General features: G+C 37.9%; 1 pseudogene; it reads left to right on the forward strand.

Annotated features, from left to right (window-relative positions):
- The first annotated feature begins 238 nt into the window (after nt 1-238).
- Nucleotides 239-889, forward strand: LOC148107637 (heat shock cognate 71 kDa protein pseudogene; annotated as a pseudogene).
- The last annotated feature ends 13,036 nt before the right edge of the window (nt 890-13,925 follow it).

Genomic DNA, 13,925 nt, shown 5'->3' on the forward strand with positions numbered 1-13,925 from the left:
TCATTCCATGAAATGTTGGTGCAACTTATTTACCAAATTGCCGTATCATTTTCTAACCAGATAATCCAGTACTTCTGATCTGTTTCTGATGGTTTAAAATAAGTTCTCTACTGATTTTCCTTTGAAGAAGTAAAGCCTAAATCTTCTCCCCTTGAGTGTGGACTGCCCCTAGAGACTCATTTTCAGTGTATAGAATAGAGCCAATGTGGTAGTGTGGATTTGGGTACTAGGTCCTAAAATGTGCTGTGACTTTCTGCTCGCTCTCTCTTCTTACAACACTAGATCTAGGCAAAGTCAGTGGCCATATCATGAGGACACTCATCTGTGGAACTGGGGGGTCCAGGCAACCATCTTCAATGGAGACAAATCTAAAAATATTCAACATTTGCTGCACGTGGATGTTACGCTTCCCTTGGCATTATAACTGCTGGCAGTCATGACTGTCCTCCTCAAACTCAGTACTACCATTCCTACCAAGCAGACACAGAGCTTCACTACGTATGCTGACAGCCAGCCTGGTGTGCTCATTCGGGTTTATAGAAGTGCACGTGCCATCACCAAGGGTACCAACAGCCTGTTTGGCAAGTTTGAACACACAGACACACCTCCTGCACCCCATAGGGTTCATCAGATGGAAGTCACTTTTGCTATTGATGACAGCGGCATTCCTGATGTCTCTGCCTACTGGCTTGCGTCCTCTGCATTCAACATGAAAGCAACTATTAAAAATGAAAAACCTCAGGGCAAGATCTACTTTGAAGACAAACAAAAAGTTCTTGATAAGTGTAATGAAATCACCAAATGGCTTAATAAGAATCAGACTACAGAGAAGAAAGAATATGAACATCAGCAGAAAGCCTGCAGCCCCATCACTACCAACCTATCCTAGAGTGTAGGAGGCATGTCAGGAGGAAGGCTGGGGCTTCCCTGGCGGTGGAGCTCCTCGAAATGATGGTGTCTCCCTTGGGCACTTCATCGAAGAGAGATTCAGCAAACCGAAGCATAGGTTTACCATTGTTCCACACAGAATATTGAAGGACCCAAATGTGTAGCAAATTCCATGGTAATTTTAAAGTTGAGCTGCTGTAGTAAATAACTGGGCATTCTTGATACTTGATTATGGAATATGTACACAGGGAAAGGAAACATTGCAACTTATAAGTACTGTATCATGTGGGAAATGCAGTGTTTTAAATAAAACTGTATTTAAAATTCGCAAAACCAAACAGACAAACAGCAAGCCCTGTGGGTGAGCTTGGAGACAGATCCTCCAGCCCAGGTCAGCCCACAGGAAATGGCAGACACAGGCAACATCTTGACTACAACCCAGTTTTCTGACCGATAGAAACTGCGAGATAATAAACATTGGTTTGGTTTGGTTTTGTTTTCAAAATTTTATTTATTTATTTGAGAAAGAGAGATAGCAAGAGAGAGCACGAGCAGAGGGGAGAAGCAGGCTCCTCACCTAGCAGGGAGCCAGATGTGAGGCTCAATCCCAGAACCCTGGAATCATGACATGAGCCTAAGGCAGATGCTTAACCGACCGAGCCAACCAGACACCCCTAAACATTGGTTTTAAGCGACTAAGTTTGGAGGTAATTTGTTGTAGAGCAATAATAATTAATATAAAACTATATTGATAAGATTCTCTTTTTCATTATTGAGTGACACAGGATGAATAAAAAGCTGGAGCTCATCCACAGTCAGGGAAGGAACCTGAAATTCGAAATGCCCTTTGATTTCTGTTATCCACACTACGACCCTGATCCATGTCCTTCTGGAAGTCTTGTCTAACTTTTCATTTGAGCTACTCCATATTTTTCCAAAGAATTCCTTTGCGCTTTATCCAGAACATATTTCTGGCATATTCAGAACAGTATCCAGAACTACCAAATGTTACTAACTGATAGCTTTAAAATAGATTAACAGTTTTTCTAAGCAAAAGAGAGAGAGAAATCAAGTAATATCAGAAATGAGAATTTATAACAATAAAAAAGAAATTTTATAAACTATAAGTAAGTACAAAAAGCTCGTGCTAAAATATTTGGATAAACTGTATGGATGAATATCTGGAACAAATAAATCAATCAGAAGGCTTCAGAAAGAATTAAACACCTAAATGGACAAATAACTGGCCTGCAAGGTCAGGTAATTTTATTGCTAAGTTATTTTAAGTTTAATATTTTTCTAAAAATTCTGGCTGATTCCATAAACTACAATGTATTTAATAAGGTATAACAATTGGAAAATTGGAGGAAAAAATGTTTAACTTATTATATAATCATCTAAAAATCCCAAGAGAATATTAAAGCCTAAAGAATTTAAATAGGAGATATACACACACAACACACACACAAACACACCTATGTGTGAATGCTTGTGTTTTACTCAAATCTTTCCTATAATGCAGCAGAAAACTCAAAGCAAAACAGAACCTTACATTCAAATTTTAAAATATGTTAGATAAAGCCAAAAGAAGAAGAATGCACAGAACCTCTTCAAATAGAACTACAAACTTTACAAATTTATAAAATAGCATGTAAATAAAAGGAGAGGCATTCATTATTTTACAAGTAGAAATCTGCATTATAAAGATAAGACCCAGGAAGTCAGGGACTATGTCTGCCTTACTCATTTGCTATTTAACTAGGGTTTAACATTATGCTCAGTATGTACTGGAATTGGTATTCAGTAAATAATTATTGAATGATGGGGTGCCTGGGTGGCTCAGTCCGTTAAGGTCTGACTCTTGGTTTCGGTTCGGGTCATGATCTCAGGGTCGTGATATTGAGCCCTGCATCAGGCTCTGTGCTCAGCAGGGAATCTGCTTGAGATCCCCCCCCCCGTCCGGCCCTCCCCGCTTCATGCTCTCGCGCTCTCTCTTGCTTTCTCTCTCAAATAAATAAATGTTTAAAAAAATAAAAATAAAAACCACATGATAATCTCAAAAAACCTGAAATTGCTTTTGATAAACTGGATATGAGAGAAAAACTTTATATAGAATAACCACAGTATGAAACTCTTAAGAATAACTTTTTAGTTTTGAGTAGGTTTGAGAAATCTTCGCAAACTGAGGAAGAAAGAAAATGGCCATCTATTATGGCCTTTTAAATTGCTTCTTCTCGCCTCAGGTACCCGCCATTCCTTGCTATGTAACAACCCGGTTAGGCTATGTTCCCGGCAGCCACAAGGGGGGGTTACTTGCCTCTTTGAGCCAAGGTCCCAAATGGGCTGTACACTGCTTAGACACCAATTGCTGCTGCTTTATCTAGTCGTCCTGTAATTTGCCCCAAGTACCTTCCTGTTCCCTGCATTGTTAACAATAAGCATCATTTATGCTGCATCTACTGTTTGTACGAATAGTTTAATGTCTTTTGGGCTCTGAATTCTGTTTTCTCTTGTTCAAGGGGTTCTCTTAGATTTTGATCTTTTTAAAATTCTTAATTGCTTTTTGAGAGTGGGCATGTATTTGTCCTCCTCTGTTTTGGGTTATTTGTATGGATTTGGTGAAGGAGGAAAAGATTTCAACATATGATCAGTCTGCTGTCTTGAACTGGAGTTATTGTCTATGTTTCTTGAAAGCGATACACCTACAGGGATGCCTGGGTGGCTCCGTCAGTTAGACATCTGACTTCGACTCAGGTCATGATCTCAGGGTCCTGGGACTGAGCCCCATGTGGGGCTCCCAGCTCAGCAGGGAGGCTGCTTCTCTTTCTCCTTCTGCCCCTCCCTGTGATCATATGCACTCTCTCTCTTTCTCTCTCTCTCTTTCTCTTCCAAATAAATAAATAAAATCTTGAAGAAGAAGAAAGAAAGAAAAGAAAAGAAAAAAGAAAGACATAAAACAAGACGACAAGGTATTGTAGGCTTGAGACTGCACCTCTCAGATCTCTGACTAACAATCAGAAGAGACTGGGGTATGAACTCCTCCTCTGAAATCCAGATGATCACAGTGAGGCCATGCTTCTTCCAGGCTACCCCCAGCAGTGAGTGGGCCTGGCAGGGGTACCATGGCAGCTCTTCCTGGGAGATACAGGACTCCTCTGACATGCAAGGTTGCCTTCATGTTTGCACCAACAGTCTTGTTGAACTTTCTTTAGAGTATCACTGCAGTCTAAGATGCTTCCATTCAACCTTCCTTCTGTGTCTCGCTCTCTGGGATCCCTCACACAGCTTCTGGCTTTCCCTGTTCTTTCTCACAGACATTTGCCACAGTACATTCCTTACAGGCGCAGTCCTGTTTTGATGTCTGCTTCTCAAGAATCTGGACTAACACCCAAGGAAACAAACCATACACACACACACACTCTCTCTCTCTCTCTCTCTCTCACACACATCTGTATGTATGTATGTGTGTTACATAGGATATATATACACAGTTTTTCATATATGTATGAAAAAATGAGAGGAAATCCAGGATGCAACTCAAGGGTCTCTTGGACTCTGATTCTAGAAATAAGCCATCAAATTTGGTAATGAGTAGTGGGGATCAAAGGTTCATATAACTAGTGAGCTAGAGAAGCCAGTCTTCTCTACTGCATGAAACTGAAGGCTGAGGAAAAGCTCCTCTTATGTGCCGTGGATCTGAAAATGCCTGGAACTACTGCCCTGGCCCGTGACTGCATAGTGCTTTTAGCTGCAGTGGATGGAGAAAGACAGAATAGATACTTCAGACAGGACCTAAGTGAAATCACATGCCAACAAAGTGTAGACAAGACAAGAAAGAAAGCCCAATGTCGTCTTGGTCTGCTATAATAACAAAATACTGGATGACTTAAATGGCAAACATTTATCCTCATGGTTCTGGAGGCTGAAAGTCTGAGATCAGGCGTCAGCATGGCGGGTTCTTGGTAAGAGCCTACTTCTGGCTTTCGGATGGCTCCTTTCTTGCTGTATCATCACATGACAGAGAGCTGTGGTGTCTCTTCCTCTTTCAAGGGCACTCATCCCAACATAGAAATGAAGCCAAACTCTCTACTTTCTGTCACTTTAAAACCCCTAGATTTAGGGCAGGGTAGAGAGTAGTATACATTCTTCTAATTGCATTTTAAAATATTTGAGTTTTTAAAACCTGCAATAAAAAAATAAATAAATTTTACATAGTCGATATGCATTTACATCCGGGGTCTACTTTGAATGTTTACATGAAAAGGAAATTAATTTTATAAAGGAGTGGGCACAATGTGTAAGAAATTTTCAGAAGGAAGGAAAAGCCTAGAAAAACATGAATACCTGAGCAAAAATCAAAGCTTGGCAATTCTATGACATAAAAGGAGTCTAGGGGCAAAGCAGTCTTAGAAGCTACGGAATTAAAACCTGACTCTTGTCTTTTAATCTATGTGCACACATCTGCAAAATGTTGAGCAAATGCTATAGTGGTGCCGTGGGAACTGTCAATATTGGTATTGCTTATAGATAAAGGGAAATCACAAAGTAAAAACAGACTAAGCAAATCAACTTCACCGTGTCAAAGAATTCTGATTACAAACATTTTTGAGAACTACCCCATGTGAATATCTACTCATCATGCCTTTCCTTAAGTGTATCATTACATCTGCATCATTTTATTTCCATTCTAAATTGTTTTTTAAAATTATGTATTTGTACTTAGTTTCTTGATCATGCTATTTCAGATCACAACTTATAAAATGATACCATCTTGCTGGCAGAGTTCCATCAAACAGAACAATGCGTGTAATTAGAGTTTTCTTGCTGTCATTCTGTCTGATATTTAGAAGGAAATTGTCTACAAATCATATTTGTGTTTACGTAGATTGGCATTATGTCTTAATTGCTATTATGTGTTATGTTTACACGATATGAACGGACTGGCAGTTGGATAAAACATCATTTCACTGTCATGAAAACATCCGCTTTAAATATAAGCAGTCGTCACTTTGAATGGTCATGTGGGACAGTGAAAATCACCATGCCAGTTGAAAATGTGATAAGCAAATTTAGTCAGTGAGAAAAATTATAATAGCTCCATTAACTTTAACGGTAACTTTTGTCCAAACATTAAGAATTCTTTTACCATAAGCTATAAGTGTATAGGAAAATTTAAAAAAGAGTAAAACTGTTATTTCCTTAATGCACTGTAATTTTTAAAATTGAAACATTGAAGATTTAAGTCTTTTACTCCTTTGTGGAAAAAACAATATGTATCGGGAGTAGGGTCAATAACACTTTCCTTCTGCTGATTGTCTAATGTTATACAGAGGAAGCGTCTTTTTTTTTTTTTACATTGGCAATTTTTTATACTCTTTTCTAAGGTGGAATACCTTCAACAGTTAATCTTTTGCTTACAAGGCATGAAATATCTCTGAAAGTTCCTTTAATGTGAAGTTTTAGCCAATGTCAGTTTGTCTAGAACGTCTTATTTATTTTTGTCACAACCACTTCTGGAATTTTTGTGAATAAGTTGGCCTTCACCTCATTCCTTCCGCTGCATATCTCCAGTCTCTTGAATAGGTAGCTGGTTCCACGCTCCCCAGTCAGCTGTCTCTCTTAAACTCTGTTCACACTTGGTTTGAATTTCACTTCTAGCATGAACACTTTACATTTTCTTGTTCCTTCTTTCATCTTTCTTGGCCAGTTTCCTCTTTCGATATCCATTTTCGTAAAATGTCCTGTGGGTTTATCACTAGGAAACAAAAAGCCACCACAACCACATGCTCTGCTGTCTATACATAAACCTAACACCAAATTTGCGGGGATCAAGAAATATATTGTAGCAAATGCACATGTATGTGGATTAAAGAGCTAGCATGGAGGGGGTGCTTTACAAAATCACTCCTAGTGAATATACCATGTAACTGAAAACTGACCCATGTAGCTGAGGAAGTAACAACAAGTTTATTTCACTAAACTGAGGTGATAAAGAATGAAATTCAACTGGGCAAATGTCAAAGATCTTAGCAGCTTTAATCAACGGGTCATAAATTGGGCAGCATCCAAAGGATGGACAGGAGCTCCAAAGATCTGTGCAAGGCAAGAGCTTTTTATAGACCAAAGTGAGAAAGAACAGCACTGGGCACTTGCCAATTTGTTAAAGCAGGGTTACTTTCCTTATAGAAGGCAAAGGGAAGTCTTAGAGACACGTTAGGTAACTTGTGCCAAGTGGGCAAGCCCTGACTTACTGACGTAGACCCTCCTGTGATATCTAAGCATGGAAATGTAGTGAAGTTTTGGTTTGCCGACGTGGGACCTAGCATGAGTAACTCCATTGTGTCCCAACTTGTTTACTTAAACAATGGTAACTGAAGATGACTCATCAGATTATTCAAAGTGAAGATGGCCTGTACAAGGACATGAACAGGTTAAAAGTTAAAGGATAGGACAGAATGTTCCATGTCAGTACACACGCAGACACACACACGAGTGCGTGAACATGCACATCGGCTGTACTAATATCAGAAAAGTAGATTTTATGAAATATTAACAGGTTTAATGAAGCTCTTTCATAATAGCATTTTAATATTTGTTTATTTGCTTGTCAGTTTGTTGCTATTAAAATATTTTTCTAGGTCAAGGAGCAGGTGCTAAGAAAACTGGGAAGGTTGAAAAAACATAAGAGCACAATTGATCGGGTAGAACTCAAGCTACAGGAAGGGATGGAATTCAGGGCAGAAATGGAGATATAATTTCTGAAAAGCAGGGACTGAGGGGACAAAGTCACCCTCTGACACTAGAGGCAGGGCTGATGAAGGCATCTATAGGGAAGTGTGCCCACTGGAGTCAGTAACTGGAGGAAGTTCAAGCTTTTTTTCACATTTTTATCAAGGTTGCATGAGTTTAGATAATTTGCTGAGTGTTTGATAGAAGCTTCATTAGATACTGAGGGGAGAAAAATAAGGACAAGTAAAAAGACTGATAGGTTAAGAGGGCTCAATCAAATTGGAGATGAGCATGCGTAGTACAGCACTCTGCAGCATCTTATCGGTCCCTCACCAGCTCCCGCCGCCCAGGAAAAGGAGCTGAGGAGTTAAGTCATAGGTTTGATTAAAGTAGGAGATTTGAGGGGCAGCCACTCAAAAAATAAAGGAAACTTTGGTGAAAGTGTTAGTGGTCAAATAGTTCTAATAGTTAAATTTTTTCCACTCACGGTCAGAAATGATAAAGGCAATGCAGAGTAGTAAAATGGAAAAAGCTAAAAGACCAAAGACCACAGTGCCTATAGAAGTGACATAAGTCATGGTTGGTCTTGGGTTAACTTGACGGATTCTTTCATTCTCAATTCCAACTACCCAATTTTAAGATATGCCCAATGATGTCTGTCAAACATTTTTAAATGAAGATCTGTCCTCTGAAATATTATAGAATTCTATTTTAAAACTTTAATTATCATATCTAGAATATATACACTTGAATTATGAGATTTTTTTAAAAGATTTATTTATTTTTATTTGAAAGAGAGAGCATGTGAGTGGGGGGAGGGGCAGAAGGAGAGAAGCAGACTCCTCGCTGAGCATGGAGCCCCATGAGGGGCTTGATCTCATAAATCTGAAATCATGACCTCAGCCCTGAGCGGAAACTGAGTTAGACATTTAACCAACTGAGCCACCCAGGTGTCCCAGGTTATGAGATTTTTTTTTTATCACAGCACTGCAATTATTAATCAGTAGTACCCAAGTCGAAGTAACTCACATGCAAATACAGTTAAGTGGCACACAGGTGTCTCAAAGCTTTGAAAGCCATTGGTGAATTATAAAAGAAATTTAGAAGTTTTCCACCCTCTACAGCTTGACTTAAATGAGAACTTAAAAACATGATATTGCAATTAGGGAACAGCTCAATTGTTTATGTTTAAGAGTAGTTGAAGGCAAAGGTAACAAACTATAAGAAGGCCCATTTCTTTATGTTGAATTATGAAAAAGTATGCATTGTTCTCCTTATTCTACATTTCAAGTTTCCAAATCTTTTTTTTTTTCTTAAAGATTTTATTTATTTGTTCGACAGAGATAGAGACAGCCAGCGAGAGAGGGAACACAAGCAGGGGGAGTGGGAGAGGAAGAAGCAGGCTCATAGCGGAGGAGCCTGATGTGGGGCTCGATCCCATAACGCCGGGATCACGCCCTGAGCCGAAGGCAGACGCTTAACCGCTGTGCCACCCAGGCACCCCTCAAGTTTCCAAATCTTAAATAATACTGATAGCTAAGCGATTTAATTCAGAATCATCATAAAACAATTCTTTATCCCACCTGGAAAGAGAAAAATTTTGTATATGATAATATTAGTGTTATATGGCTATTTCACTTATGAAAGACTTAATTGTGTTCCTCACCTTTCATTCATATGCTTAGACTGGTATGCATCCCAAATCTGGTTACTATTCACTGTCTGACTTATGAAACTTTGTATTTGTTTCTGATACTGATACACATCATTATGTCAGCTGTAGAATAAACAGCTATTAACTTTATTGCTTCCAAGTTGAAAGTCAGCAATTTTTCAGTTTGTTTTTCAGTTTTCATATAGATTTACAGTCTGTCCTAGTAAGATTTGAAATTACTATATTCAGGCAATAACATAAAAGGGATCAGTATTGTTTATTAATGGTTGCAGAAAAGATGAAATTATACAGAAAGAGAAGATTAGATTATCTGTTAAAATATTTTTCTTAAGCAGATTTTATTTCTATATTTTAAAATATAACAAGAAACCAGAATATATTTTCATAATTTGAAGCTCCACATGGCTTATGACATGACATAAAATTTGATGTGGTTTGATTCAGTTTACATTCAAATGCACAAAAGTTTTCAGAAATATTTACTATCTTTATCAATATTAAAATGTGCTAGTTCATGTTTAATACACATTTAAAATAGTGACAATATTCTCTTCTTTAGAAAGACTAAAGGCTCACTAGGTTCAAGCTTGACACAGACATTAAAGGACTAAAAACTCTTTTTCTCATATTTTGATTTATTAACATTGAAATTCTTCCCCGGCTTGAAGGTTCACAAGATCTAGCTGAGTTTTTACTCTTGGCATCAGCTGAAATTTTAGTATCAAAATATCACCCAGAAATTACTTAATTAAAAACTACTTTCAAAGTGTGTAATTTTTTAAAAAGACAATTCGCTCCTTTTTCCTCACTTAGAATAGATTTCTTTCATATATACTAGAGATCTGATGGTAGTAAAATGTTAAAGAAACTAGTGAGGGGATTTTTTTATACGTCCAGAAAATGTTTTTAGTCATCACAGAACTGTGATGACCTGGCTCACTACAAAATCGCGGCGTCTGACTTCTTCACAGCAAGTGCACATCTCTGAAATCTTTTATTTTCCTCCTCATATTTTGATATTCCCTTCCTGAGTTCCCGTAGCAATTCTTTCAAATTTAATTATTGAATTATTTTCACAGCTTTATTCCTAAATCAAATTGTCTCCAATTCACTCTGTCTACATTCTTGTTTCCCTACCTTCATTCTTTCGTCCTCAAGAATGCTGCCTCCTATGTAAGAGTCAGTGATTTGTCATGCCTTGTTCTGGCCTAATTACCAAGGGTCTCTTCATAGCATGCCCTGTGTCAGCTAACCTAGCAATAATCATATATGCATGAAATACATAGAAATACTAATAATAATAACGTTATTTTGTACTGTTTAAGTTTGTGAAGGGCCTTTATGAGTTTTCCGATTTGATCAGGAACAAACTACTTTCTTTTTTAAGATTTTATTTATTTATTTGTCAGAGAGAGAGAGCACAAGTGGGGGGAGCAGCAGGCAGAGAGAGAAGCAGGCTCCCTGCTGAGCAAGGAGCCCAGTGCAAGACTTGATCCCAGGATCCTGGGATCATGACCTGAGCTGAAGGCAGACACTCAACCAACTGAGCCACCCAGGTGTCCCAGGAACAAACTACTTTTAAATAAAAGCTGTCATGATATGTCATGTTAATATTAGTGTTATTTTAACATAAGCTCAGGTAATGTTTAGTGTAATCTAATAAATTTCAGATATATTTTACCACTCAAAAGTAAACAGGAACAAAAATGACAAAATCCAGTTCCTACCCTCTAAAGCATGTCAGTAACTAAATGGGAGTGAAAATCATGGGGCTAGGCTTGGATTTAAACCCACTAAGGTCACCTGAGAACTCTCATAATTAAGACATACATTGGTTTTCTTCTCTGAAATAAAATTTCTCATTTCTAATGAATTAGTGCCCGGTAGACTTTACAAAAAATTAGTAAGAATTAAAAATCCAGGGGCACCTCGGTGGCTCAGTCGGTTAAGTATCTACCTTCAGCTCAGCTTATCATCTCAGGGTCTTGGGATGGGGCCCTGTGACAACGGACTCCCTGCTCAGCTGGGAGTCTGCTTCTCCCAGTCCTTCTGCCCCTACCCCCAGCTCCTGTGCCTGTACTCTCTCTCAAATAAAGAAATAAAATCTTAAAAAATTACAAATCCATAGCAAAAACAATTTTTGTATACTATCTTTTAGTTTTAATACTTATGAGTTTAACCGTCATTAAAATAATTTTGCACTATTACGTACATTTTAACTTTATGTATCCTGCATCACCTTTCCACGTGAGCACCAATTGAGTACATTCTTTTTAAGGCTCCTGTTCAATAAAATACAGAGTAAATTTGATGTTCCTACATAGCTTCCTGAATAATTAAGTCACACCGATGATGTCACATTAAGGTTGCTATGTGATTCCTGAGGTTTTCTCATTAGCTAAGTAATGCTCCTGTACAACACCCTCCCAGCGTGTTGTCATTTAAATTTGTGCTTCTGCTAATTTTTCAAATTGCTACATATTCTGAACCTTCAGGTTATTTGCGAGTTGTCAAACCTCAAATACTAAAAGTCTACGGGATCTTTTCTTGAGCAGGCCAGCCTTCTCTTGATCTTTAGAACCTCTCACTAGAGAAGGGTTAAAAAGTAAGCTGCTTTTTCAGACATGCAAACTTACAGAGTGTATGGTTAAGGGGACCTCATTATGCTACCTTTGGAACAGACGAGAGGAATATACCTGGGCTGCAGTTGCCCGTAATTAGTAATAGGTAAAACAAATTAAGCAGTAACTCTCCAGGCAAAAAAATTCAACATGATGATGTAAGTTGACTCTCGTCACCACGTGAAATTTTTCTCCACATACAGTGTTAGACATCACTGTGAAAAAGGGAAGAGTTATAAAGATCATAAACATTCCTTGTGTGGCTTTTCAAGTCATTGGAGAAAAAAATAAACTATTTAAGAAGGGGTGTTGGGGTATCTGACTAATATTTGAGAAAGGAAAGCTAGACTCTTTCTCAACAAAGATTAGAAAATAAATCCAAAAAAAAAAAGAACTAGAATAAATGTTCATTCACCAGTTTTGTTACTTAATTTTGATGTATGATACATATATAGAAAAGTAAATGAAATGGTACATATATAGTTTAATGAATTAGCAAATGAACACACATAGGACCCCTCCTCGGATTCAGAAATGGATCATTTACAGCCTCTCAGAAGCCCAGCATTCTTGTTCCCATTCACAACTTGATCACTTCCCCAGAGGTACAGAGGTAACTACTATTACGACTTTTGTGATAAGCGTATGTTTGCTTTTCTATACATACTTTTTACCACATGTATGCATCCCTAAAATAAAAGTCCACATTTGCCTGTTCAGAACTTTATATGACTAAAATCTTACGTGTTATTTGGATCTTGCTTCTTCTTTAAACAAGAGGTATAAGATTGATCCGAACCGATACAGATCTTTAGTTCGCTCATTTTCGTTGCCTAATAATATACCATTACAATAATACGCTAAAAGAGTAGTCTTCCACTGTGGTCTGCTGATACCTTGTGTTCTCAAATCCTCTTCAGGGAGTCCACGAGATTAGAGCTATTTTCATTAGAACGATATGATGCTATTTGACTTTTTCACTGTGTTTCATTTGCATAGATGTGTCAAAGTCACAGTTGGGTAAAATTGCTGGTGCCTTAATATAGTCAATGCAGCGACACCAAGCTATCTAAGTACCCGTTGCTTTCTTCACTGCCACGCATTTACAGGAAAAATATCCCTGTCGGTTTCACTACAGAGTATCCTTGAGGAAGCCCTAAATGTTACTGTGTGTTTAGACGCAGAGTCCAAGTACGCTTTTCAGAATATTCAGCATGTTAAAATGGGATTATGTGAAGCACTCTTCCATATACCACAATGTGAAAGAAAAACACTTGTGCTGTTGTCTGCGTTGTTAGCTCAATTAGCCACTTTTTCATGAAATACGTTTTTACTTTAAAAAAAATTGGCAGACAAAATATGGTTATTGAGACTTGAGTGTTTGACAGACATGTTCTCAGAAAAGAAAAAAGTGAGCTTACACTTCGAGGGAAAAGGGAATATATTTGTTGCCAATGATATAATTAATGCTTTAAAGCAAAAATTCGAAATTTTAAAAATGTCAATTTGACAGATTGCCAAAACTTACTGACTGTTAAAATGATATCAACAGTGATATTTTTAAAATGTAATTTTTTAGAATGTTTTATGAAGACAGGTATAAACATTTGGGAGACTTGCATGATAAGCTACATTTTCCAAATAACAATACATGATATTACAAAATCAAGCAGAGAAAAAGGTTCATTCAAAGTATAAGACAGATCAATAGTTTTTATTTAACAGAGTAAAAAAAGTTCATTAATATGGCTTCGGAGTTCACATCGCAGTTAACCTTTAAGAAATCAACCCTTGAGGCGCCTGGGTGGCTCAGTCCTTAAGCGTCCGCCTTCGGCTCAGGGTGTGATCCCAGAGTCCTGGGATCAAGCCCTGCATCGGGCTCCCTGCTCCTCTGGAAGCCTGCTTCTTCCTCTCCCACTCCCCCTGCTTGTGTTCTCTCTCTTGCTGGCTGTCTCTCTCTCAAGTGAATAAATAAAATCTTAAAGAAGAAAGAAAAAGAAAGAGAGAAAGAG

The sequence above is a fragment of the Ursus americanus genome, chromosome 27 (genome assembly GCF_024610735.1).
Source record: "Ursus americanus isolate L20-20 chromosome 27, mUrsAme1.1.p, whole genome shotgun sequence".
Lineage (NCBI taxonomy): Eukaryota > Metazoa > Chordata > Mammalia > Carnivora > Ursidae > Ursus > Ursus americanus.